Raw genomic sequence first — 25806 nt, forward strand, 5'->3', positions numbered from 1 at the left:
CCTCCACTACTTTCTGATTGTGCTGCCACACTCATTTTGAGTTATTTGTGTGTAAATCACTGCACTTGGAATATACATGGAGTAACTGATTTCATTCTTATAACTGAATAAGTTAGCACTTATTCTTCTCCCCTTCTACAGGGGGCAGCCAGGGTGCTGGGGACGTCCTGTATATTGAACTGGGTGTTGGTAACAGATGTGTTTATATTTACAAGAAACCATAAAGCTCTACGCTTAAGATCTGTTCCCTGTACAATACACCAAGTAAACTTCAATTAGAAAAGATGCCAAAAAAATTTCCCCACAAAACAAACTTCAGGGCCCGGTGGCTTGCTCTGATTTCTACCAAACATTTAAGACAGAAACAATGCCCGTCTCCTACACACTCTTCCAGAGAACAGATACAGAGGGAACACACCCGCACTGCTTTCATCGGACCAGAGTACTGATGTCATACCAGCAGCAGATATTACAGGACAGGAGAAATTACAGGCTAAACACTTCTGAATGTCGATGTCAAAATCCAAAAGCAAATATTAGCAGTCTAAATCTAGAGGTTTTCAGAAAGGAAGGAAACTGGGATTTCGTGGCGGTATTTCCAGTGGTTGATGTGGACAGGATCACTGGGTGTTTGGGCGCTGCCTGGGAACGTGGAGAGAAGGGACAATGCCACCGGGTTAGTGGAATGAACATTTGGTGACAGAGATTAGGAGGGCCTGGGTCATCCTCAGAGACAGTCCTGGGCTGGGGTCTCTAGGCTGTGGCTATGGAGGGGTCCCTCTAGAAGGGCATGGGCCTCTCTCCTGTGCCACTGCAGGGTCTAGGGATGGATGAGGAGTTTGTAGGGGCTGGATTTTGATGAGGAAGGATGAGCAGGGAAGGTGCGCCCTCAGAGCCAGTGCAGCCACGGCCCCTCCCCAGCCAGGCCGTAGCCCAGGCTACTGAGACAGTTGCTCACATCAATAGTCAGGCGACAGTGGGGCATGCCAGCTTCACCCACTAAACCACCAAGCACAGCCCAGCAGGCCACTGTCCTCATTAATCAGCACTAACTGTGCATCCAGGGCTGGTTGTTGAAGACCAAGCTAATTTGTTAGAGACGTGCCATGTGGGCAACTGGCTTGGAGAGACCAGGGCTCTGAGCCACTTGGAGACAAGCCGACCACTGGTCAGACCACCAGGAGGCTCACCCAGTGTGTGAAGACACTGAGGGAGGAGGGACGTAGATGGGACCCCCTGATCCTTCAAGGGACCTTCTTTCAGGAATATTTAAGAGCTGTGGGGTCAGGGATCAACATGTAAGGGAGGCAGTGGGTCAGGCATGGGCCCTCCTGTTGGCTCAGACCCCTCCTGTCCTTGGAGCAACCATGGGGCAGGCAGGAGGATTGGGGGGATGGAGGGAGGGGAGCCCTGGGCTCAGGAGTCCAGAGCACCATCTAGAGGATTCAGGGGTTCAGGGATTTCTGTCCCAGGGAACCAACTACATTCCTGTCCCACATCCATCTGTCATCAGCTTTGTGACTCCGGGAAAGTCACTTAAAATCTCAACATTTTAGTGCCATGTACCATAAAATATGGTTCACAGCACCTGCCATGAGTTCCCCACGGGGCTGATGTGGGGATCACAGGAGATGATGACAGATATTCTTCACAAGCTCTAAAGCATCACACCCATAACCTTCCCCACTCCCCTGCCCTGTGGCATCCTGGTCCCCTCTCTGGAGGCAGCACTACCACATTTCTTGCTTATTCTTCCAGACATTTAATATTTGAACACTTAGGTAGCGCTTAGGAAGTAACCATCATTTTTCATCAGGGTCTACCTGATTTGCTGTATTAAGCTTCATCATGTAATACTAATAAGTGGACCCTATTAACATTTCCACTATCACAGAACAAGGAACTGAGGACAGAGGGTCTGCATAACCTTCCCAGGTTCATGTGGCTTCTGGTATGATTTGAATCCAGACCATCAGGCACCAGCCCCCACTCTGTCGGTCACTGTGCTGTGCTCCCCTTCTATATTATCTCACTAAATGAAGTCATGTCCCCGTGCAGTCAGCCTGCTGGCTATTTTAAGTGCACACCACATTGCAACACCCTCTTCTCAGCTCAGCTTCGATTCACTTGACTCCCCTAGACTCCCCTAGGAGGCTGGTGAACAAAGAGAACAGACGTGTGACCTGGGAATGAATTGACACCTCTGCATGGTCTTCTCCCAGCAACATATCAATAGTTCTGTCAGCTTTTGTTGTGTTTTCCAGGATCATGACTTGGGTACCAAGAAGAAAAGGAAGATTATAAAGGAATCAAACACAGGATGTACAAGAATATCATCTGTGATCAAGATAATCTGCTGGCCATCCGCAGCGGTGGTTCAGGCACATCAGAATCAGCATGTGGCCAAACAACAGGGTAGGGACACAAATAGCACCCCCACTAACCACTCCATTGAAGGTACTGTGGAACTAATACCAGCAAGTAGATTCAGGAGCAATGGCTGTAGTTTGTACAGCAGAGCCTGGATCTGGCTGAGGGAGGATTGGGCAGGGAAGGTGCCCACTCAGAGCCCGTGCAGCCACTGCCCGCTCTTAGCCAGGCCTTAGTCCAAGCTGCTCAGAGGATTGGTCAGTTTCTAGTCGGTGAGACCCTGGGGGCCAGTAAACTTCATCTGTTAAGCCACCAAAACACCAGCCCAGTAGACCCTTTTCCCAGCTAATGAATATTAACTGCTCATCATCCAGGTTTGATCAGTTGAAGATGATGCTAATTCTCTGTGCAACTGTCATGTGGGCAGTTGGTTTGGAATGTCCTGGGTTTTGAGTCGGTTACAGAGTCAAGTAGACTACCGGTCATTCAGGGTGGTCACCTGACCACCAGGAAGTCTCACTGCAAATCAGCTGCTAGAATCAACTGCTAAGGGGGAAGGGAGGGGAGATGCATACATATTTGGATACCCAGGTGGAGCTATGTGAGGTCCTGATGGCATTTCTTTTGAGGCAGGAGCTCATTCAAGACGTCTGGAGCCTCAGAGGCTCCCCTCGCCTGTGCGGCAGCAGAGGAATCCTGCGTTTTTAGGGCCTGGGACTGTCAGATTTGCGGGAGCCCTTTCTCCAAGGCCGTTTCTGCGCTCTTGTTGCCTCTGCATCTTTGTCAGGCTGGCTTTTCCTCTGGAAAACCACAGGAGCTGCAGAGGGTGACGGAGGGCCCTCCTTGCTCCCTTTCTTTGTGGAATTCTGGGGCAGCCCTTGCGGTATGGCGGGACCCCTCCTTCTCTGCACTGGCAGGAAACCTCGGGTGGAGCTACATGAGCTCGTGATGGCGTTTCTTTTGAGGCAGGAGCTCATACAAGAGGTCTGCAGTTTCCTATTGGATGTGTCCTCTGCCCTCTTGGCGTGGAGGTCTCTCTGCAGAGGTCCAGTCCTGGGCATGAAGAAAGAGACCCCCAGGGACCTAAATGCAGATCGTGCGCCCCCGGGTTGGAAACCTGGCGAGAAACATCGGGTGGAGCTATATGAGCTCGTGATGGCGTTTCTTTGGGGGCAGGAGCTCATACAAGAGGTCTGGAGTTTCCTGATGGATCTGTCCTCTCCCTCTTGGCGTGGAGGTCTCTCTGCAGAGTCCCAGGCCTGGGCACGAAGAAAGCCCTCCCAGGGGCCTAAATGCAGATCGTGCGCCCCCCGGTGTCATCGGGGCCGCTTCTCTGGTCTTCGTTCCTCCCTGTGACTGTGGGGACTTCCTCCTGCTTGGCCATCCCTTGCCCGCTCTCTCCCAGGGCCCTCAACACCGTCTTCTCTGTGCTGTAGTTGGGGACACAGCTGGGTGTCGTGGGCGGCACTGGCTGCCCTTGCGCCACACTGACAGTGACTGTGTCCACTGCGGACACTGAGCTGCGGGATGTCGTGGAGGTGCGAGCACCCATCACCACCTTCTTCCGATGGCCTCGCCTGAAGATGGAGATAAGGACCCCCATAAGGAGTGCAGGGTCTGCGGGATGGTAGAATGGGATCTCAGAGACTCTGTGGCAAAGCGCAGATGCAGAGTCACTGGACACTTGTGGGCTGGCCTGCGAGTGGATAGCCGGCCATAGACAGCTGGGTGACCCGGGACGGCCACAGGAAGTCGGTGGGTGCGGGGAGCGGGCTGGGGGCAGCCGAGCCCTCCTGGCAGGTGCTGGTCCCCCAGTGCCCGGGGCGGGGGTGAGGGGCAGGGCCTACCTAAGTAACTGCTCCTAGAGAACTTGGGTGAGGTCGGTCATGGGATAGAGAGCTGGGCTCCGAGCACTCTCCTTCAGCTGCCAACTCGGCCAAAAGCGGAGTGCGCTCTCTTTGGCCTGTTGCCTTTTCATACTCTGAAACCTGTGAGCGAACAATGGGCGTGCGTTGGCGGGGCGCAAAAGTTTAGGGAGGGGTGGCGCATGCGCAGCGTACATGTCAGATCCTGGGGTGCACAGGTGAGGATGCGCGCTCCTGGACCGTCTAGCGCTTCTGAATCTCCCGGGGGTCTGAGGGTTGGAGGTGTTTGCCTTGAGGGTGCTGAGCTTCTTGGCAGGGCAGCTGCCCCTTCTCCCCCGGCCGGCTCTAACTGTACAGGATGGGTCCCCGGCCACCAGAGCAGGAAAGCTGGAGAGCAGGGTACCTGGCTCGGCAGCCGCCGCCCGAGGTGGCAGATTTGGCATCAGCGCCTGTGCGTCCGCCTGCCCTCCCGCCTGGCAACATTGGAGGAGAGGGCCGCTAAGAACAGAAGTGCAAAGGAAAAAAAAACAAAACCCAGAAGTGCCCGAGCCACCCAGATCCTGCTGGGGTGACAACTGAAGGGGCAGGCAGGGCGGGCTGGGAGGGACATATATACCAGGTCCAAACCCAGAAAGATCTGAAATGCACGAGTCAGAATGAAAGTCCAGAATCATCCTTGGGCTTTGGGCTGAGCTGGAAGTATAGCCAAACTCTTCCAGGTCTCCAGCTCCACCTGCAGTTTCTGCCTGGCTGGGACATTGCCCCAGAGTGGGGTTAAGTTGAAGGAGTCGAAGGAGGCATACACTTCCATCCTCTGGATCACTGCTCACCAAAAAGTACATAATGCGCCAGGCACATATGTAATTTTGACTTTTCTAATGAACACACCAGGAAAATGAAAATGGTGAAGTCAATGTAAATAATAGATTTTTAATTCAGTATCTGCAAAATGTTAGAATGTTTACATGTGGCACGAGAAATGTGGTCATATTACGAGGGCTTGAGGGCCGCATGGAGCAAGATAGAGGACAAACAGCATGCACTTGAAACTCTAAGAAGTGAACGCTAACGGGCAGATGGGGCCTGGAAGTCCAAAGTTGAATAACAGCCCGTAGCAGGGTGATTATGGTGGTTGTTTTCCTGCCTCTGTCTCCCAGCTTACGCACGGCACGCCAAGTCCAGCAGCAGCTGAAAGTTAGAACCGTGGGATCAACCTTTTATTTCTAGCCAGACAAGTGAGAAAGTGGGGGGCTTGCATGTTGAGGAGTGAGGGGGTCATCCCCATTGGCCTTTTTCTCCCCAGTTACCACATCTCCCCTGCAACCTCCGTGATGGCAGAGGCCTTCACTGAGAAATGGCCTGTGTCTCTGGACAAAGGAACAGGTTAAGAGGCTCCTATTGTCTGAAGAGTGTGAGGGCATGCCCGTTATTTTCCTTTCTTTTCTCTTGCTATTTAAATTGACAAGAACAGATACTACACTTGCTCTTAGCCAAAAGGCTGAGATGAAGTAGACAAAATAAACTTTAAGCTAAAATTACTGTCAAGTATAAATTTTACTAATATAGTAATTCCAAAGGACCAAGGAGCAGGGCAGTGGCTTTATTGAGAACCCAGGATTTCCGAGCGTCCACCGTGCCCAGTCACTTTTAAATCATCGGCACAGCCCTATAATTCAGAGATTTAGGTGAAGTGACTTGCCCAGGGTCACACAGCTAAGTGAGAGTCTTCTGGGACCAACAGTAACTTTTGCAAAGGCGTCTCTTGCTATACTTAATCACTGCCACCATCTGACACTCACATTCTTTTTATACTATTCTGTTTCCTTGGGTCAAAGAATCCGACCCCTGAATTAAGATTAAATAGGAATTAGTGGCAGATCAAAAGCCAAAATCGCTTCAAGATATTCTTTTAATTCCCCCAAGTAATGCCTTTGGTCACAAAAATATAGAACAATATAGAAAATTACAAGCCAAGTGACCTTAGTGTTCACAGGCAAGCACTAATACATTTTAATGTACCATGATCCTATTAAAATACAAATAACTATGAAACATTTTCTGCGGAGAAGCAGCCTCTGCGGCAGGCAGCAGGAAGGGACAGGAAGGCTGCGTGGCGCCCAGGCCCCCGATGGCCTAGGTCTCACCCCACAGCGCACTGTCGATGCGCCAGAACGCTGCTTCCTTCTCGGGGTCTAGGTCTTCAGCGGTGACCCGAAAACCCGGCTCAGGGGCTGGGGGCAGCCTCAGAGGCTCCCCTCGCCTGTGCGGCAGCAGAGGAATCCTGCGTTTTCGGGGCCTGGGACTGTCAGATGTGCGGGAGCCGTTCCTCCAGGGCCCTTTCTGCCCTCTTGTTGCCTCTGCATCTTTGTCAGGCTGGCTTGTCCTCTGGGAAACCACAGGAGCTGCAGAGGGCGACGGAGGGCCCTCCTCGCTCCTTTCTTTGCGGACTTCTGGGGCAGCCCATGCGGTATGGCGGGACCCCTCCTTCTCTGCACTGGCGGGAGACCTCGGGTGGAGTTATATGAGCTCGTGATGGCGTTTCTTTTGAGGCAGGAGCTCATACAAGAGGTCTGGAGCCTCAGAGGCTCCCCTCGCCTGTGCAGCAGCAGAGGAACCCTGCGTTTTCGTCGCCTGGGACTGTCAGCTGCGGCAGGGAGGGGGAAAAGACACGAAGGCTGCATGGCGCCCAGGCCCCCGATGGCATAGGTCTCACCCCGCAGCGCACTGTCGATGCGCCGGAACGCTGCTTCCTTCTCCGGGTCTAGGTCTTCGGCGGTGACCCGGAAACCCGGCTCAGGGGCTGGGGGCAGCCTCAGAGGCTCCCCTCGCCTGTGCGGTAGCAGAGGAATCCCGCGTTTTCGGGGCCTGGGACTGTCAGATGTGCGGGAGCCCTTCCTCCAGGGCCCTTTCTGCCCTCTTGTTGCCTCTGCATCTTTGTCAGGCTGGCTTTTCCCTCTGGGAAACCACCGGAGCTGCAGAGGGCGACGGAGGGCCCTCCTCGCTCCCTGTCTTTGCGGACTTCTGGGGCATGGCGGGACCCCTCCTTCTCTGCACTGGCGGGAAACCTCGGGTGGAGCTACATGAGCTCGTGATGGCGTTTCTTTTGAGGCAGGAGCTCATACAAGAGGTCTGGAGTTTCCTGTTGGAGCTGTCCTCTGCCCTCTTGGCGTGGAGGTCTCTCTGCAGAGGTCCAGGCCTGGGCACGAAGAAAGACCCCCAGGGGCCTAAATGCAGATCGTGCGCCCCCGGTGTCATCGGGGCCGCTTCTCTGGTCTTCGTTCCTCCCTGTGACTGTGGGGACTTCCTCCTGCTTGGCCATCCCTTGCCCGCTCTCTCCCAGGGCCCTCAACACCGTCTTCTCTGTGCTGTAGTTGGGGACACAGCTGGGTGTCGTGGGCGGCACTGGCTGCCCTTGCGCCACACTGACAGTGACTGTGTCCACTGCGGACACTGAGCTGCGGGATGTCGTGGAGGTGCGAGCACCCATCACCACCTTCTTCCGATGGCCTCGCCTGAAGATGGAGATAAGGACCCCCATAAGGAGTGCAGGGTCTGCGGGATGGTAGAATGGGATCTCAGAGACTCTGTGGCAAAGCGCAGATGCAGAGTCACTGGACACTTGTGGGCTGGCCTGCGAGTGGATAGCCGGCCATAGACAGCTGGGTGACCCGGGACGGCCACAGGAAGTCGGTGGGTGCGGGGAGCGGGCTGGGGGCAGCCGAGCCCTCCTGGCAGGTGCTGGTCCCCCAGTGCCCGGGGCGGGGGTGAGGGGCAGGGCCTACCTAAGTAACTGCTCCTAGAGAACTTGGGTGAGGTCGGTCATGGGATAGAGAGCTGGGCTCCGAGCACTCTCCTTCAGCTGCCAACTCGGCCAAAAGCGGAGTGCGCTCTCTTTGGCCTGTTGCCTTTTCATACTCTGAAACCTGTGAGCGAACAATGGGCGTGCGTTGGCGGGGCGCAAAAGTTTAGGGAGGGGTGGCGCATGCGCAGCGTACATGTCAGATCCTGGGGTGCACAGGTGAGGATGCGCGCTCCTGGACCGTCTAGCGCTTCTGAATCTCCCGGGGGTCTGAGGGTTGGAGGTGTTTGCCTTGAGGGTGCTGAGCTTCTTGGCAGGGCAGCTGCCCCTTCTCCCCCGGCCGGCTCTAACTGTACAGGATGGGTCCCCGGCCACCAGAGCAGGAAAGCTGGAGAGCAGGGTACCTGGCTCGGCAGCCGCCGCCCGAGGTGGCAGATTTGGCATCAGCGCCTGTGCGTCCGCCTGCCCTCCCGCCTGGCAACATTGGAGGAGAGGGCCGCTAAGAACAGAAGTGCAAAGGAAAAAAAAACAAAACCCAGAAGTGCCCGAGCCACCCAGATCCTGCTGGGGTGACAACTGAAGGGGCAGGCAGGGCGGGCTGGGAGGGACATATATACCAGGTCCAAACCCAGAAAGATCTGAAATGCACGAGTCAGAATGAAAGTCCAGAATCATCCTTGGGCTTTGGGCTGAGCTGGAAGTATAGCCAAACTCTTCCAGGTCTCCAGCTCCACCTGCAGTTTCTGCCTGGCTGGGACATTGCCCCAGAGTGGGGTTAAGTTGAAGGAGTCGAAGGAGGCATACACTTCCATCCTCTGGATCACTGCTCACCAAAAAGTACATAATGCGCCAGGCACATATGTAATTTTGACTTTTCTAATGAACACACCAGGAAAATGAAAATGGTGAAGTCAATGTAAATAATAGATTTTTAATTCAGTATCTGCAAAATGTTAGAATGTTTACATGTGGCACGAGAAATGTGGTCATATTACGAGGGCTTGAGGGCCGCATGGAGCAAGATAGAGGACAAACAGCATGCACTTGAAACTCTAAGAAGTGAACGCTAACGGGCAGATGGGGCCTGGAAGTCCAAAGTTGAATAACAGCCCGTAGCAGGGTGATTATGGTGGTTGTTTTCCTGCCTCTGTCTCCCAGCTTACGCACGGCACGCCAAGTCCAGCAGCAGCTGAAAGTTAGAACCGTGGGATCAACCTTTTATTTCTAGCCAGACAAGTGAGAAAGTGGGGGGCTTGCATGTTGAGGAGTGAGGGGGTCATCCCCATTGGCCTTTTTCTCCCCAGTTACCACATCTCCCCTGCAACCTCCGTGATGGCAGAGGCCTTCACTGAGAAATGGCCTGTGTCTCTGGACAAAGGAACAGGTTAAGAGGCTCCTATTGTCTGAAGAGTGTGAGGGCATGCCCGTTATTTTCCTTTCTTTTCTCTTGCTATTTAAATTGACAAGAACAGATACTACACTTGCTCTTAGCCAAAAGGCTGAGATGAAGTAGACAAAATAAACTTTAAGCTAAAATTACTGTCAAGTATAAATTTTACTAATATAGTAATTCCAAAGGACCAAGGAGCAGGGCAGTGGCTTTATTGAGAACCCAGGATTTCCGAGCGTCCACCGTGCCCAGTCACTTTTAAATCATCGGCACAGCCCTATAATTCAGAGATTTAGGTGAAGTGACTTGCCCAGGGTCACACAGCTAAGTGAGAGTCTTCTGGGACCAACAGTAACTTTTGCAAAGGCGTCTCTTGCTATACTTAATCACTGCCACCATCTGACACTCACATTCTTTTTATACTATTCTGTTTCCTTGGGTCAAAGAATCCGACCCCTGAATTAAGATTAAATAGGAATTAGTGGCAGATCAAAAGCCAAAATCGCTTCAAGATATTCTTTTAATTCCCCCAAGTAATGCCTTTGGTCACAAAAATATAGAACAATATAGAAAATTACAAGCCAAGTGACCTTAGTGTTCACAGGCAAGCACTAATACATTTTAATGTACCATGATCCTATTAAAATACAAATAACTATGAAACATTTTCTGCGGAGAAGCAGCCTCTGCGGCAGGCAGCAGGAAGGGACAGGAAGGCTGCGTGGCGCCCAGGCCCCCGATGGCCTAGGTCTCACCCCACAGCGCACTGTCGATGCGCCAGAACGCTGCTTCCTTCTCGGGGTCTAGGTCTTCAGCGGTGACCCGAAAACCCGGCTCAGGGGCTGGGGGCAGCCTCAGAGGCTCCCCTCGCCTGTGCGGCAGCAGAGGAATCCTGCGTTTTCGGGGCCTGGGACTGTCAGATGTGCGGGAGCCGTTCCTCCAGGGCCCTTTCTGCCCTCTTGTTGCCTCTGCATCTTTGTCAGGCTGGCTTGTCCTCTGGGAAACCACAGGAGCTGCAGAGGGCGACGGAGGGCCCTCCTCGCTCCTTTCTTTGCGGACTTCTGGGGCAGCCCATGCGGTATGGCGGGACCCCTCCTTCTCTGCACTGGCGGGAGACCTCGGGTGGAGTTATATGAGCTCGTGATGGCGTTTCTTTTGAGGCAGGAGCTCATACAAGAGGTCTGGAGCCTCAGAGGCTCCCCTCGCCTGTGCAGCAGCAGAGGAACCCTGCGTTTTCGTCGCCTGGGACTGTCAGCTGCGGCAGGGAGGGGGAAAAGACACGAAGGCTGCATGGCGCCCAGGCCCCCGATGGCATAGGTCTCACCCCGCAGCGCACTGTCGATGCGCCGGAACGCTGCTTCCTTCTCCGGGTCTAGGTCTTCGGCGGTGACCCGGAAACCCGGCTCAGGGGCTGGGGGCAGCCTCAGAGGCTCCCCTCGCCTGTGCGGTAGCAGAGGAATCCCGCGTTTTCGGGGCCTGGGACTGTCAGATGTGCGGGAGCCCTTCCTCCAGGGCCCTTTCTGCCCTCTTGTTGCCTCTGCATCTTTGTCAGGCTGGCTTTTCCCTCTGGGAAACCACCGGAGCTGCAGAGGGCGACGGAGGGCCCTCCTCGCTCCCTGTCTTTGCGGACTTCTGGGGCATGGCGGGACCCCTCCTTCTCTGCACTGGCGGGAAACCTCGGGTGGAGCTACATGAGCTCGTGATGGCGTTTCTTTTGAGGCAGGAGCTCATACAAGAGGTCTGGAGTTTCCTGTTGGAGCTGTCCTCTGCCCTCTTGGCGTGGAGGTCTCTCTGCAGAGGTCCAGGCCTGGGCACGAAGAAAGACCCCCAGGGGCCTAAATGCAGATCGTGCGCCCCCGGTGTCATCGGGGCCGCTTCTCTGGTCTTCGTTCCTCCCTGTGACTGTGGGGACTTCCTCCTGCTTGGCCATCCCTTGCCCGCTCTCTCCCAGGGCCCTCAACACCGTCTTCTCTGTGCTGTAGTTGGGGACACAGCTGGGTGTCGTGGGCGGCACTGGCTGCCCTTGCGCCACACTGACAGTGACTGTGTCCACTGCGGACACTGAGCTGCGGGATGTCGTGGAGGTGCGAGCACCCATCACCACCTTCTTCCGATGGCCTCGCCTGAAGATGGAGATAAGGACCCCCATAAGGAGTGCAGGGTCTGCGGGATGGTAGAATGGGATCTCAGAGACTCTGTGGCAAAGCGCAGATGCAGAGTCACTGGACACTTGTGGGCTGGCCTGCGAGTGGATAGCCGGCCATAGACAGCTGGGTGACCCGGGACGGCCACAGGAAGTCGGTGGGTGCGGGGAGCGGGCTGGGGGCAGCCGAGCCCTCCTGGCAGGTGCTGGTCCCCCAGTGCCCGGGGCGGGGGTGAGGGGCAGGGCCTACCTAAGTAACTGCTCCTAGAGAACTTGGGTGAGGTCGGTCATGGGATAGAGAGCTGGGCTCCGAGCACTCTCCTTCAGCTGCCAACTCGGCCAAAAGCGGAGTGCGCTCTCTTTGGCCTGTTGCCTTTTCATACTCTGAAACCTGTGAGCGAACAATGGGCGTGCGTTGGCGGGGCGCAAAAGTTTAGGGAGGGGTGGCGCATGCGCAGCGTACATGTCAGATCCTGGGGTGCACAGGTGAGGATGCGCGCTCCTGGACCGTCTAGCGCTTCTGAATCTCCCGGGGGTCTGAGGGTTGGAGGTGTTTGCCTTGAGGGTGCTGAGCTTCTTGGCAGGGCAGCTGCCCCTTCTCCCCCGGCCGGCTCTAACTGTACAGGATGGGTCCCCGGCCACCAGAGCAGGAAAGCTGGAGAGCAGGGTACCTGGCTCGGCAGCCGCCGCCCGAGGTGGCAGATTTGGCATCAGCGCCTGTGCGTCCGCCTGCCCTCCCGCCTGGCAACATTGGAGGAGAGGGCCGCTAAGAACAGAAGTGCAAAGGAAAAAAAAACAAAACCCAGAAGTGCCCGAGCCACCCAGATCCTGCTGGGGTGACAACTGAAGGGGCAGGCAGGGCGGGCTGGGAGGGACATATATACCAGGTCCAAACCCAGAAAGATCTGAAATGCACGAGTCAGAATGAAAGTCCAGAATCATCCTTGGGCTTTGGGCTGAGCTGGAAGTATAGCCAAACTCTTCCAGGTCTCCAGCTCCACCTGCAGTTTCTGCCTGGCTGGGACATTGCCCCAGAGTGGGGTTAAGTTGAAGGAGTCGAAGGAGGCATACACTTCCATCCTCTGGATCACTGCTCACCAAAAAGTACATAATGCGCCAGGCACATATGTAATTTTGACTTTTCTAATGAACACACCAGGAAAATGAAAATGGTGAAGTCAATGTAAATAATAGATTTTTAATTCAGTATCTGCAAAATGTTAGAATGTTTACATGTGGCACGAGAAATGTGGTCATATTACGAGGGCTTGAGGGCCGCATGGAGCAAGATAGAGGACAAACAGCATGCACTTGAAACTCTAAGAAGTGAACGCTAACGGGCAGATGGGGCCTGGAAGTCCAAAGTTGAATAACAGCCCGTAGCAGGGTGATTATGGTGGTTGTTTTCCTGCCTCTGTCTCCCAGCTTACGCACGGCACGCCAAGTCCAGCAGCAGCTGAAAGTTAGAACCGTGGGATCAACCTTTTATTTCTAGCCAGACAAGTGAGAAAGTGGGGGGCTTGCATGTTGAGGAGTGAGGGGGTCATCCCCATTGGCCTTTTTCTCCCCAGTTACCACATCTCCCCTGCAACCTCCGTGATGGCAGAGGCCTTCACTGAGAAATGGCCTGTGTCTCTGGACAAAGGAACAGGTTAAGAGGCTCCTATTGTCTGAAGAGTGTGAGGGCATGCCCGTTATTTTCCTTTCTTTTCTCTTGCTATTTAAATTGACAAGAACAGATACTACACTTGCTCTTAGCCAAAAGGCTGAGATGAAGTAGACAAAATAAACTTTAAGCTAAAATTACTGTCAAGTATAAATTTTACTAATATAGTAATTCCAAAGGACCAAGGAGCAGGGCAGTGGCTTTATTGAGAACCCAGGATTTCCGAGCGTCCACCGTGCCCAGTCACTTTTAAATCATCGGCACAGCCCTATAATTCAGAGATTTAGGTGAAGTGACTTGCCCAGGGTCACACAGCTAAGTGAGAGTCTTCTGGGACCAACAGTAACTTTTGCAAAGGCGTCTCTTGCTATACTTAATCACTGCCACCATCTGACACTCACATTCTTTTTATACTATTCTGTTTCCTTGGGTCAAAGAATCCGACCCCTGAATTAAGATTAAATAGGAATTAGTGGCAGATCAAAAGCCAAAATCGCTTCAAGATATTCTTTTAATTCCCCCAAGTAATGCCTTTGGTCACAAAAATATAGAACAATATAGAAAATTACAAGCCAAGTGACCTTAGTGTTCACAGGCAAGCACTAATACATTTTAATGTACCATGATCCTATTAAAATACAAATAACTATGAAACATTTTCTGCGGAGAAGCAGCCTCTGCGGCAGGCAGCAGGAAGGGACAGGAAGGCTGCGTGGCGCCCAGGCCCCCGATGGCCTAGGTCTCACCCCACAGCGCACTGTCGATGCGCCAGAACGCTGCTTCCTTCTCGGGGTCTAGGTCTTCAGCGGTGACCCGAAAACCCGGCTCAGGGGCTGGGGGCAGCCTCAGAGGCTCCCCTCGCCTGTGCGGCAGCAGAGGAATCCTGCGTTTTCGGGGCCTGGGACTGTCAGATGTGCGGGAGCCGTTCCTCCAGGGCCCTTTCTGCCCTCTTGTTGCCTCTGCATCTTTGTCAGGCTGGCTTGTCCTCTGGGAAACCACAGGAGCTGCAGAGGGCGACGGAGGGCCCTCCTCGCTCCTTTCTTTGCGGACTTCTGGGGCAGCCCATGCGGTATGGCGGGACCCCTCCTTCTCTGCACTGGCGGGAGACCTCGGGTGGAGTTATATGAGCTCGTGATGGCGTTTCTTTTGAGGCAGGAGCTCATACAAGAGGTCTGGAGCCTCAGAGGCTCCCCTCGCCTGTGCAGCAGCAGAGGAACCCTGCGTTTTCGTCGCCTGGGACTGTCAGCTGCGGCAGGGAGGGGGAAAAGACACGAAGGCTGCATGGCGCCCAGGCCCCCGATGGCATAGGTCTCACCCCGCAGCGCACTGTCGATGCGCCGGAACGCTGCTTCCTTCTCCGGGTCTAGGTCTTCGGCGGTGACCCGGAAACCCGGCTCAGGGGCTGGGGGCAGCCTCAGAGGCTCCCCTCGCCTGTGCGGTAGCAGAGGAATCCCGCGTTTTCGGGGCCTGGGACTGTCAGATGTGCGGGAGCCCTTCCTCCAGGGCCCTTTCTGCCCTCTTGTTGCCTCTGCATCTTTGTCAGGCTGGCTTTTCCCTCTGGGAAACCACCGGAGCTGCAGAGGGCGACGGAGGGCCCTCCTCGCTCCCTGTCTTTGCGGACTTCTGGGGCATGGCGGGACCCCTCCTTCTCTGCACTGGCGGGAAACCTCGGGTGGAGCTACATGAGCTCGTGATGGCGTTTCTTTTGAGGCAGGAGCTCATACAAGAGGTCTGGAGTTTCCTGTTGGAGCTGTCCTCTGCCCTCTTGGCGTGGAGGTCTCTCTGCAGAGGTCCAGGCCTGGGCACGAAGAAAGACCCCCAGGGGCCTAAATGCAGATCGTGCGCCCCCGGTGTCATCGGGGCCGCTTCTCTGGTCTTCGTTCCTCCCTGTGACTGTGGGGACTTCCTCCTGCTTGGCCATCCCTTGCCCGCTCTCTCCCAGGGCCCTCAACACCGTCTTCTCTGTGCTGTAGTTGGGGACACAGCTGGGTGTCGTGGGCGGCACTGGCTGCCCTTGCGCCACACTGACAGTGACTGTGTCCACTGCGGACACTGAGCTGCGGGATGTCGTGGAGGTGCGAGCACCCATCACCACCTTCTTCCGATGGCCTCGCCTGAAGATGGAGATAAGGACCCCCATAAGGAGTGCAGGGTCTGCGGGATGGTAGAATGGGATCTCAGAGACTCTGTGGCAAAGCGCAGATGCAGAGTCACTGGACACTTGTGGGCTGGCCTGCGAGTGGATAGCCGGCCATAGACAGCTGGGTGACCCGGGACGGCCACAGGAAGTCGGTGGGTGCGGGGAGCGGGCTGGGGGCAGCCGAGCCCTCCTGGCAGGTGCTGGTCCCCCAGTGCCCGGGGCGGGGGTGAGGGGCAGGGCCTACCTAAGTAACTGCTCCTAGAGAACTTGGGTGAGGTCGGTCATGGGATAGAGAGCTGGGCTCCGAGCACTCTCCTTCAGCTGCCAACTCGGCCAAAAGCGGAGTGCGCTCTCTTTGGCCTGTTGCCTTTTCATACTCTGAAACCTGTGAGCGAACAATGGGCGTGCGTTGGCGGGGCGCAAAAGTTTAGGGAGGGGTGGCGCATGCGCAGCGTACATGTCAGATCCTGGGGTGCACAGGTGAGGATGCGCGCTCCTGGACCGTCTAGCGCTTCTGAATCTCCCGGGGGTCTGAGGGTTGGAGGTGTTTGCCTTGAGGGTGCTGAGCTTCTTGGCAGGGCAGCTGCCCCTTCTCCCCCGGCCGGCTCTAACTGTACAGGATGGGTCCCCGGCCACCAGAGCAGGAAAGCTGGAGAGCAGGGTACCTGGCTCGGCAGCCGCCGCCCGAGGTGGCAGATTTGGCATCAGCGCCTGTGCGTCCGCCTGCCCTCCCGCCTGGCAACATTGGAGGAGAGGGCCGCTAAGAACAGAAGTGCAAAGGAAAAAAAAACAAAACCCAGAAGTGCCCGAGCCACCCAGATCCTGCTGGGGTGACAACTGAAGGGGCAGGCAGGGCGGGCTGGGAGGGACATATATACCAGGTCCAAACCCAGAAAGATCTGAAATGCACGAGTCAGAATGAAAGTCCAGAATCATCCTTGGGCTTTGGGCTGAGCTGGAAGTATAGCCAAACTCTTCCAGGTCTCCAGCTCCACCTGCAGTTTCTGCCTGGCTGGGACATTGCCCCAGAGTGGGGTTAAGTTGAAGGAGTCGAAGGAGGCATACACTTCCATCCTCTGGATCACTGCTCACCAAAAAGTACATAATGCGCCAGGCACATATGTAATTTTGACTTTTCTAATGAACACACCAGGAAAATGAAAATGGTGAAGTCAATGTAAATAATAGATTTTTAATTCAGTATCTGCAAAATGTTAGAATGTTTACATGTGGCACGAGAAATGTGGTCATATTACGAGGGCTTGAGGGCCGCATGGAGCAAGATGGAGGACAAAGAGCATGCACTTGAAACTCTAAGAAGTGAACGCTAACAGGCAGATGGGGCCTGGAAGTCCAAAGTTGAATAACAACCTGTAACAGGGTGAGTTTTTTTTTTGCCTCTGTCTCCCAGCTTATGCAAAGCATGCAAAGTCCAGCAGCAGCTGAAAGTTAAAACCATGGGAATCAAACTTTTATTTCTAGCCAGACAAGTGAGAAAGTGGGGGGCTTGGATGTTGAGGAGTGAGGCGGTCATCCCCATTGGTCTTTTTCTCCCCATTTACCACATCTCCCCTGCAACCTCCGTGATGGCAAAGGCCATCACTGAGAAATGGCCTGTGTCTCTGGACAAAGGAACAGGTTAAGAGGCTCCTATTGTCTGAAGAGTGTGGGGGCATGCCCGTTATTTTCCTTTCTTTTCTCTTGCTATTTCACCTGAAAGGTCAACCTGGTCATAGGGAACTGCATGACAGCATGGCGGCTTAAACACTTTAAGGAACATGTAGGAGGGGCCCCTGAAGCCTGAGAATGTGGGTAGAATTCCAAAGAGGAGAGAACTATAGGAGGAGATTATTTAGGTCTGTGTATGAGCTCACATAATTCCTGGGATCCCCCTGAGCCTCATGCACAGACAGAGCCTACGAGGCAGAGTAGAGGCTTGCAGAAGTGAACTACAGTATAAACTGCCACTCAATTCCGAGATTAACCACTGAGTGGTACGTGCACCATGTGGACACAAACAGCACAGCAGTGTCCTGAAAACTGCACCAAGACTGGAACAACTCAGAAGACAAAGCACAATACCTGTTTGACCATAGGTTCATGAATTGCTTAATAAAAACCACAGAAAAAGAGAAAGTATCAATCTCCTGAGGATTTTAATAGGAACCAGAGTCTCGAAACATAATAAGCAAACTTTCTAGGATACCACCCAAAATCACACAACAGAGCATACAAAGAACCAGGGAAATGTGACAAATTCTCAAGAGAAAAATGCAATCAACAGATCCAGCCCTGAAATAACCCACATGGAGGAATTAGCAGACAAAGCATCCATTACAACCATGCTCAATGTGTTAAAAGTAAATCCTCTTGAAATTAATGGAAAGAAGTTCTTCACTGAGAAGTACAAACTATGAAAAAGAAGCAAATGGAAAGCTTAGAACTTAACATGCAATATCCAGAAACAAACATTCACTGGATGGGCTGAATAACAGAACAGAGAAAACAGAGGAAAGATTCAGAAAACTTATGGATCAATAGAAATGGCACAATCTGAAAAACAAAGAGGATACATGACTGAAGAAAAATTAAGTCTCAGAGACATGTGAAACAATATTGCAAGTTCTACCTTTTGTGCCACTGGAGGGTCTGAAGGAAAGGTACAGAAGAAAATATATGAGGAAAAGAATAGTTGAAAAGGTCACTGATTTCGAGACACAGACCTAAGCTCAGAAAGCCTCACCCTGACACACAATCTGATAAAAAAGCCAAGGTGAAGAATAATCTTGAAAGCAGTCAAGGAAACCGACCTGTTATACATCACAGAATGTCAACTTGAAGGACTGTGATGTCTCATCAGAAAACAGAGACCAGAAAAGAATGGAATAACATCTTTAAAGTATTAAAGGAAAAGACCAAACCAGGATATGATATCCTTAAAGCAAGGATATCCTTAAAGACTGAAAGCCAAACAAAAGCCAAAATGAAGTCTGATGGAGATGAGAGAAAACTAAGAGAATTCATCACCAGACAATTTGCTATAAAAATATTACATGAAAGGAACATCTTCAGGCTGAAGTGAAATGACACGAGAAAGAAGTAAGCTTGCAACTTCAGGAACAAAGGAAGGGCAACAAAAATGGCATGTATCTAGAAAAATTATCCTCTTACATTATTTTATATATGTATGACTTTTTTTTTTTTTGGCCACGCCTGCGTGGCCTGCGGGATCTTAGTTCCCCTACCAGGGTCTGAACCCGGGGCCCCAGCAGTGAAAGTGCTGAGTCCTAACCACTGGGCCGCCAGGGAATTCCCTGTATATGTATGAAATAAGGATACCACAGTCTCAGAGGGTGGCACTGAAGTCATATAAAGGTGACACATATGACAGCTATAACAAAGAGTGGAAGGTAAAAGAATCTATATGGATGTAAGCCTTCTGTATTTTATTTAATTGGTAAAATATTAACTCTAGACTGTGAAACAATACGTATACATAGTGTTATTCCAAGAACAATTAAAAAATGACAAACTCAAGAAAATTGGATAACCTCAATAGTCCTATATTTAGGAATTGTGGACAAGATAGCTAAAACATTCACATACGTGTTTTGTGAAAAGTTTTTCTCTTGGTTAATTGCCTAGGAGTGGGTTTTTGGGTCATATGGTAAGTATGGCTCTCTCAGCCAGCCCTGGCCACCACTTCAGGTGTCACCCCAGCAGGATCTGGATGGTGTGGGCACTTCCGTTCTTAGCGGCTCTCCCCTCCAGTGCCGCCAGGGGAAAGGGCAGGAGGATGCAGAGGCGCTGCTGCTAAAGCTGCCGCCTCTTGTGGGAGCTGCACAGCCAGCAGCCTTGCTCCACGTTGCTGGGCAAGGATCCCGTCCAGTACATTTAGTTACCCCGACAGCACTGGGGCGCGGCCAGGGGAGAAGGGCCAGCTGTCCTGCCAAGAAGCTCATCACCCTCAAGGCAAACACCTCCAGCCCTCAGACCCCCGGGAGATTCAGAAGCGCTAGACGGTCCAGGGGCGCGCATCCTCAACTGTGCGCCCCAGGGCCTGACGTGTACTCTACGCATGCGCCACCCCTCCCTAAGCTTTTGGGCCCCGCCAACGCACGCGCATTGTTCGCTCACAGGTTTCAGAGTATAAAAAGGCAACAGGCCAAAGAGAGCGCACTCCGCTTTTGGCCGAGTTGGCAGCTGAAGGAGAGTGCTCGGAGCCCAGCTCTCTATCCCATGACCGACCTCACCCAAGTTCTCTAGGAGCAGTTACTTAGGTAGGCCCTGCCCCTCACCCTCTCCCCGGGCACTGGGGGATCAGCACCTGCCAGGAAGGCTCGGCTGCCCCCAGCCCGCTCCCCGCGCCCACCAACTTCCCGTGGCCGTCCCGGGTCACCCAGCTGTCTATGGCCGGCTATCCACTCGCAGGCCAGCCCACAAGTGTCCAGTGACTCTGCATCTGCGCTTTGCCACAGAGTCTCTGAGACCCCATTCTACCATCCCGCAGACGCTGCACTCCTTATGGGGGTCCTTATCTCCATCTTCAGGCGAGGCCATCGGAAGAAGGCAGTGATGGGTGCTCACACCTCCACGACGTCCCGCAGCTCAGTGTCCGCAGTGGACACAGTCACTGTCAGTGTGGCGTGGGGGCAGCCAGTTCCGGCCACGACACCCAGCTGTGTCCCGAACTACAGCACAGAGAAGACGGTGTTGAGGGCCCTGGGAGAGAGCGGGCAAGGGATGGCCAAGCAGGAGGAAGTCCCCACAGTCACAGGGAAGGACGATGACCAGAGAAGCGGCCCCAATGACACCAGTGGCGTACGATCTGCATTTAGGCCCCTGGGAGGCTCTTTTTTCGTGCCTAGGCCTGGACCTCTGCAGAGAGACCTCCATGCCAAGTGGACAGAGAACAGATCCGCCAGGAAACTCCAGACCTCTTGTATGAGCTCCTGCCCCCAAAGAAACGCCATCACGAGCTCATATAGCTCCACCCGAGGTTTCCTGCCAGTGAAGGGAAGGAGGGTCCCGCCATACCGCAAGGGCTGCCCCAGAAGTCTGCAAAGACAGGGGGCGAGGAGGGCCCTCCATCGCTCTCTGCAGCTCCGGTGGTTTACCAGAGGAAAAGCCAGCGTAACAAAAATGCAGAGGCAGCAAGAGGGCAGAAAGGGCCCTGGAGGAACGGCTCCCGCACATCTGACAGTCCCAGGCCCTGAAAATGCAGGATTCCTCTGCTGCCGCACAGGCGAGGGGAGCCTCTGAGGCTGCCCCCAGCCCTTGAGCCGGGTTTCCGGGTCACCGCCGAAGACCTAGAATCGGAGATGGAAGCAGCGTTCCGGCGCATCAACAGTGCGCTGCGGGGTGAGACCTATGCCATCGGGGACCTGGGCAGCTCTCCCCAGCATAGCAAACGGAAAGCTCCAGCCTTTGCCTCTGCTCCAGGCCCCCCAGCTTCGGGTGGCCCCGCACAAGCATCTTCTGGGGGTTCATCATCCACAAATTCCACCGTGGGCACCCATGCCAGCACACAGCTGGGTTTTGGGAGCAGAGCGGCTGCCCTAGATCTGAGCTGCATGTTTGCAGCTCTCAGTGTTACAGCAGGAACGAGGGGGCCCCTGAGCACCACACACAGCAATGGGGGCAGCGTGGGCCTGAACTCCTGGGGCCCTCCTCACCAGAGCCAACCCATGGTGACCATGGGACCCAGCCCTAAGAAGAAGCCTGGGTTTGGAGGCACTACTGCCCCCATCTTAAGTCACATCCCCGTGGGCGCACCCAGGCAGGGCCCCCCTACTTCCAGCGGAGGGCGCAGCCCATGCCCAGCCAAGGCTGACTTTAGGGGTGTGTCGGTTCCGGCCTCTACTCCTATCAGCCTCAGCTCCGCAGTGGGCACAGCAAGGTGCAGCCTTGCTGTTAGGGCCCCCTCATCACCTGCCCAGGGCTTGGCTGGACAAAAAACCACTGGGCCATCGACCAAGTCATTCTCCTCCACGTCGCGATTCATTACCTTGGGGTTTAAGAGGAGGAAGTTGGCCTGAGCCAATAATTTTGGGGCGAGGCCATCAGTGTCCACCTCCTCCCAGGCTGGGCCTCGTGTGGACCCTGTTTCGATGTGAAACTTATAATAAAGCTTTGTTCTTGTTCTTTTGCATAATCCTCACATGTCTGTGATCTGTAGATCAAGTGTGGAAAAGCACTGGCTTGTATGAGTGGTAACATGGAAAGCCAGACCTGTTAACAGTTTCCTGTGACCCTGCTCATGGGTTGTGAAGAGTAGCACAACAAGATGGCTACAAGGGCCCTATATTGAAAGTGTGTTTTGAGTTTAATCGATGCAGCCCGGAATAAAATGGGCCCAGAGGGAGGGGTAAACAGGGAGGGTCATCCTTGTCTGTTGTAATTGCTGCTTCCCACCCACCTCTCTGGCCTCGAGGGGGCTGGGTCATCCCGAGCACACACCAGCCGCCCATACTCTACACGTTTAGTATTTTCTAATGTAGCAGTTTCTTTGACTTTTTTTGTTTTGCTTTAATAAGTCTTAGGCAAATCATTTACATGCACATCTCACTCAGAGAGTATATGTCCATACAACCTAAAGCAATCTACAGATCCAGTGCAATCCCTATCAAAATTCCAATGACATTTTTTACATAAATAGGAAAAACAATCCTAAAATTCGTATGGAACTGCAATAGACTTCAAAAGCCACAGCAATCCTGAGAAAGAAGAACAAAGCTGGAGGCAACACTTTTCCTGATTTCAAATTATACTACAAAGCTAGAGTAATCAAAATAGTATGGTACTGGCATGAAAACAGACACATACACCAATGCAACAGAATCAAGAGCCGAGAAATAAATCCACACACATACAGGCAACTAATTGACAGGGATCCAAGAATACTCAACAGGGAAAAGATAGTCTCTTCAGTAAATGGTGTTGGGAAAACTGGATACCCACATACAAAACAAAGAAAGTGGACCCCTATCTTACACCATTTGTAAAAATTAACTTGAAATGGATTAAAGACTTAAATGTAAGACCTGAAACTGTAAAACTCCTAGAAGAGAACATAAAGAGAAAGCTCCTTAACATTGGTCTTGGTGATGATTTTTTGGGTATGACAACAAAACCACAAGCAACCAACGGGACTACATCAAACTAAAAAGCTCCTGGAGAGCAAAAGAAACAATCAACAAAATGAAAAGGCAACCTAGGAATGGGAAAAAATATTTGCAAACCACATGTATGATAAGAGGTTAATATCCAAAATCTATAAGGAATTCAAACAACTCCATAGCAAAAAAACAAACAAACAAAAACAAATAATCTGATTCTAAAATAGGCAAAGCAGGGGACTTCCCTGGTGGTCCAGTGGTTAAGACTCCACACTTCCACTGCAGGGGGCATGGGTTTGATCCCTGGTCAGGGAATTAAGGCCCACATGTCATGCAGTGTGTGTAAAAAAATAAAATAGGCAAAGCAAGACTAGGAAACAACTAAGTGTCCAACAGGTGAATGGATAAAGAAAATGTGACATATAGATATAGATAGATAGATAGATAGGTAGGTAGATAGATAGATAACGGAATTTTATTCAGCCACATGAAAAGAAGGAAATCTGCCATTTGTGACAACACAGATAGACCTTGAGGGCATTATGCTAAGTGCATTAAGTCAGAGGGCGAAACATAAATACTGTATGAGATCACTTATATGTGGAATCTTTAAAAAAAAAAGAAGAAACAACTCACAGATACATAGAATAGACTGGTTGCCAGAGGTGGGAGGTGGGTGAAATAGCTGAAAGTGGTCCAAAGGTACAAACTTAAAGTTATAAGATAAATAAGTCCTGGGGATGTCATGTATAGTGTAGTGACTATAGCTAACAATATTGTTGTGTATTTGAAAGTTGCTAAGAGAGTAGATCTTAAAAGCTCTCATCACAAGAAAAAAATAATTTGTTACTGTGAGTGGTGATGTATGAAAAGCCATGGAAGAAGCTTAAATGCATATCGCTAGTTGAAAGAAACCAGTCTGAAAAGACTACACACTGGATGATTCCAACCATATGACATTCTGGGAAAGGCAAAACTATGAAAACAAGAAGACATGTGGCCCCAGTGGACACCACTGTCTCTCCTTTCAGGAGCCTCCAGGTGCTGGAGACCTTCCCCCCTGAGATCCAGGTCTTCATGAAGGACTCCAGTGGCCAGGGCAAGCCTTACACCATTGACCCTGATGACTCCATCCACGACTTGAAAGAGAAGATTGAAGAGGCTGGAGGACCTTACATGGAGGATCAGATACTCAGGTTCCGGGGCCAGAAACTGTGGAATCAATAGCTTCTCAGACTGCACATCAAGGATTGTGACACCATCATGCTCGTTAAGAGAGGCCCCACATCCCCACGAGTGCCAAGGTCAGGCTGTTCATTTTGCAGACTTCTATGGTCATATCCCCCTAGCTCACCCCTTTCTACCCAGACCACTGTGCTCTTTCTGAAGCATAAATAGAAACAGAATCCTCCCCTGCTTAAAATTTTCCAATGGCTCCTATTACCTACAGAATCAAGTTCAAGTTCCTTTGCTTGGCATTCAGGGTGCTTGACCATTTAGCTCTTGCTGACCTCTCAGTCTCTCCTCGTCACTCTCAAAACATACCAGACGTGGCCAAACACTTGCAATTCCAGAACACTGAATGCTGGCTCACAACTCCATGACTTTGAGTCAACTTTCCTTCTCCCCCATGTTGTCACCATTCAAAGTTCAAACCTCTAAGTTATTGATTCTCAAAAGTAAGGACCCCAGACCAGCAGAATTAACATCATCTGGGAACCTCTTTGAAACAAAAATTCTCAGCAGCTAGCCCTGTGTTAGGTTCTCTGGAAGTGGGACTCAGCAATCTGTGTCTTAACAAGCCTTCCAAGTAATTCTGAGCAAATATGGAAGTTCCAGGGAGTTAACACCCCAGGGGGTAAGCCTTGGCGCATTGAAAGGCAGGAACCAGCGAGTGCAGTGAGTGCATACTCCCCTCCTCCACCTCTCAGGTGGATAATTTTGAGGCACGTTCTGCATTGCTCCTTAGAGGGTCCCCAGTGGGATCAAAGCTCAGCGGCCCACAGTAGTGATCAATTTCATGATATTTCTTGGACTGTTTTTTCCTCCTTCTCAATCCCCCACATCTGTCCCTTGGGATCATTTCCCAAAACAAGTCTCATGCAAATCCTTGTCTCAGGCTCTGCATTTGGAGGAACACAAGCTAAGAGAAAACCCATCTTTATGTATCTTCCTCCTTCCTAAAACCCAGCCCACACCCTTCCTAACTACTAGCTCTTCCCCCACCGCCATAGAAATGTGCCCAACTGCGTGGCATTTCTACAAACCATAAAACCAATACACAATTGACTGCATGTTCCCTTTTTTTTTTTTTTTTTTTGCGGTACGCGGGCCTCTCACTGTTGTGGCCTCTCCTGTTGCAGAGCACAGGCTCCGGACACACAGTCTCAGCGGCCATGGCTCATGGGCCTAGCTGCTCCATGGCGTGTGGGATCTTCCCCGACCGGGGCACGAGCCCATGTCCCCTGCATCGGCAGGCGGACTCCCAACCACTGCGCCACCAGGGAAGCCCCATGTTCCCTTTTTAAATCATTTTTTTCTTTTTTGGCCACACTGCGAGGCCTGCAGGTTCCTAAATACCAGACCAGGGATTGAACCCTGGTCCCTGGCAGTGAAAGCCCAGAGTCCCAACCGCTGGACTGCCAGGGAATTCCCCCTTTCGAAATCTTGAAAGCTGCTGAACTCCCAGATATCTCATGAAAATGAATAATGAAATGAATCAAAACTAATATGTAAGGTCTATTGAGCAAAGTGGTGGCTACCAGTGGGGAGAGGCAAAATAGGAGGACGGGATTAAGAGGTACAAACTACTGTGTATAAAATAGATAAGCTACAAGGATATATTGTACAGCACAGGGAATAGAGCCAATATATTATAATAACTTTAGTTTTTCAAAGGTTTATTATTTATTTATTTATTTAATTTATTTTTGGCTGCATTGGGTCTTAGTTGCGAGACGCAGGATCTTCACTGAGGCGTGCGGGATCTTTCATTGCAGCACGTGGGCTCTTCGTTGTGGTGTGGAGGTTTCTCTCTAGTTGTGGCTTGCATGCTCCAGGGCACATGGGCTCAGTAGTTGTGGCACGTGGGCTTAGTTGCCCTGCCGCCTGTAGGATCTTAGTTCCCCGACCAGGGATCAGACCTGTGTCCCCTGAATTGGAAGGCAGATTCTTTACCACTGGATCACCAGGGAAGTGCCTATAATAACTTCAAATGGAATACAACCTGTAAAAATATTGAAAAACTATGTTGTACACCTGAAACCGATATAGTGTTGTAAATCAATTATACTTCAAAAAAATGTTTTAAACTAA

The 25806-nt window shown here is 52.2% G+C and overlaps 7 pseudogenes; 1 reads left to right on the forward strand and 6 right to left on the reverse strand.

Moving 5' to 3' along the window:
• Positions 1–5639: 5639 nt before the first annotated feature.
• Positions 5640–5745, reverse strand: LOC149750459 (U2 spliceosomal RNA; annotated as a pseudogene).
• A 1406-nt stretch (positions 5746–7151) lies between these two features.
• Positions 7152–7845, reverse strand: LOC149750460 (putative POM121-like protein 1; annotated as a pseudogene).
• Positions 7846–7900: 55 nt separating this feature from the next.
• On the reverse strand, positions 7901–11645 carry LOC149750461 (putative POM121-like protein 1; annotated as a pseudogene).
• Positions 9440–9545, reverse strand: LOC149750462 (U2 spliceosomal RNA; annotated as a pseudogene).
• Positions 11646–11700: 55 nt separating the features above from the next.
• LOC149750463 (putative POM121-like protein 1) lies at positions 11701–15445 on the reverse strand (annotated as a pseudogene).
• On the reverse strand, positions 13240–13345 carry LOC149750464 (U2 spliceosomal RNA; annotated as a pseudogene).
• Positions 15446–15993: 548 nt separating the features above from the next.
• On the forward strand, positions 15994–20935 carry LOC149750465 (putative POM121-like protein 1; annotated as a pseudogene).
• The last annotated feature ends 4871 nt before the right edge of the window (positions 20936–25806 follow it).

This window comes from Delphinapterus leucas, chromosome 1, assembly GCF_059928025.1.
Source record: "Delphinapterus leucas isolate spDelLeu-1000000601 "Yukka" chromosome 1, BTC_Dleu_Yukka2, whole genome shotgun sequence".
NCBI classification, from domain to species: Eukaryota; Metazoa; Chordata; class Mammalia; order Artiodactyla; family Monodontidae; genus Delphinapterus; species Delphinapterus leucas.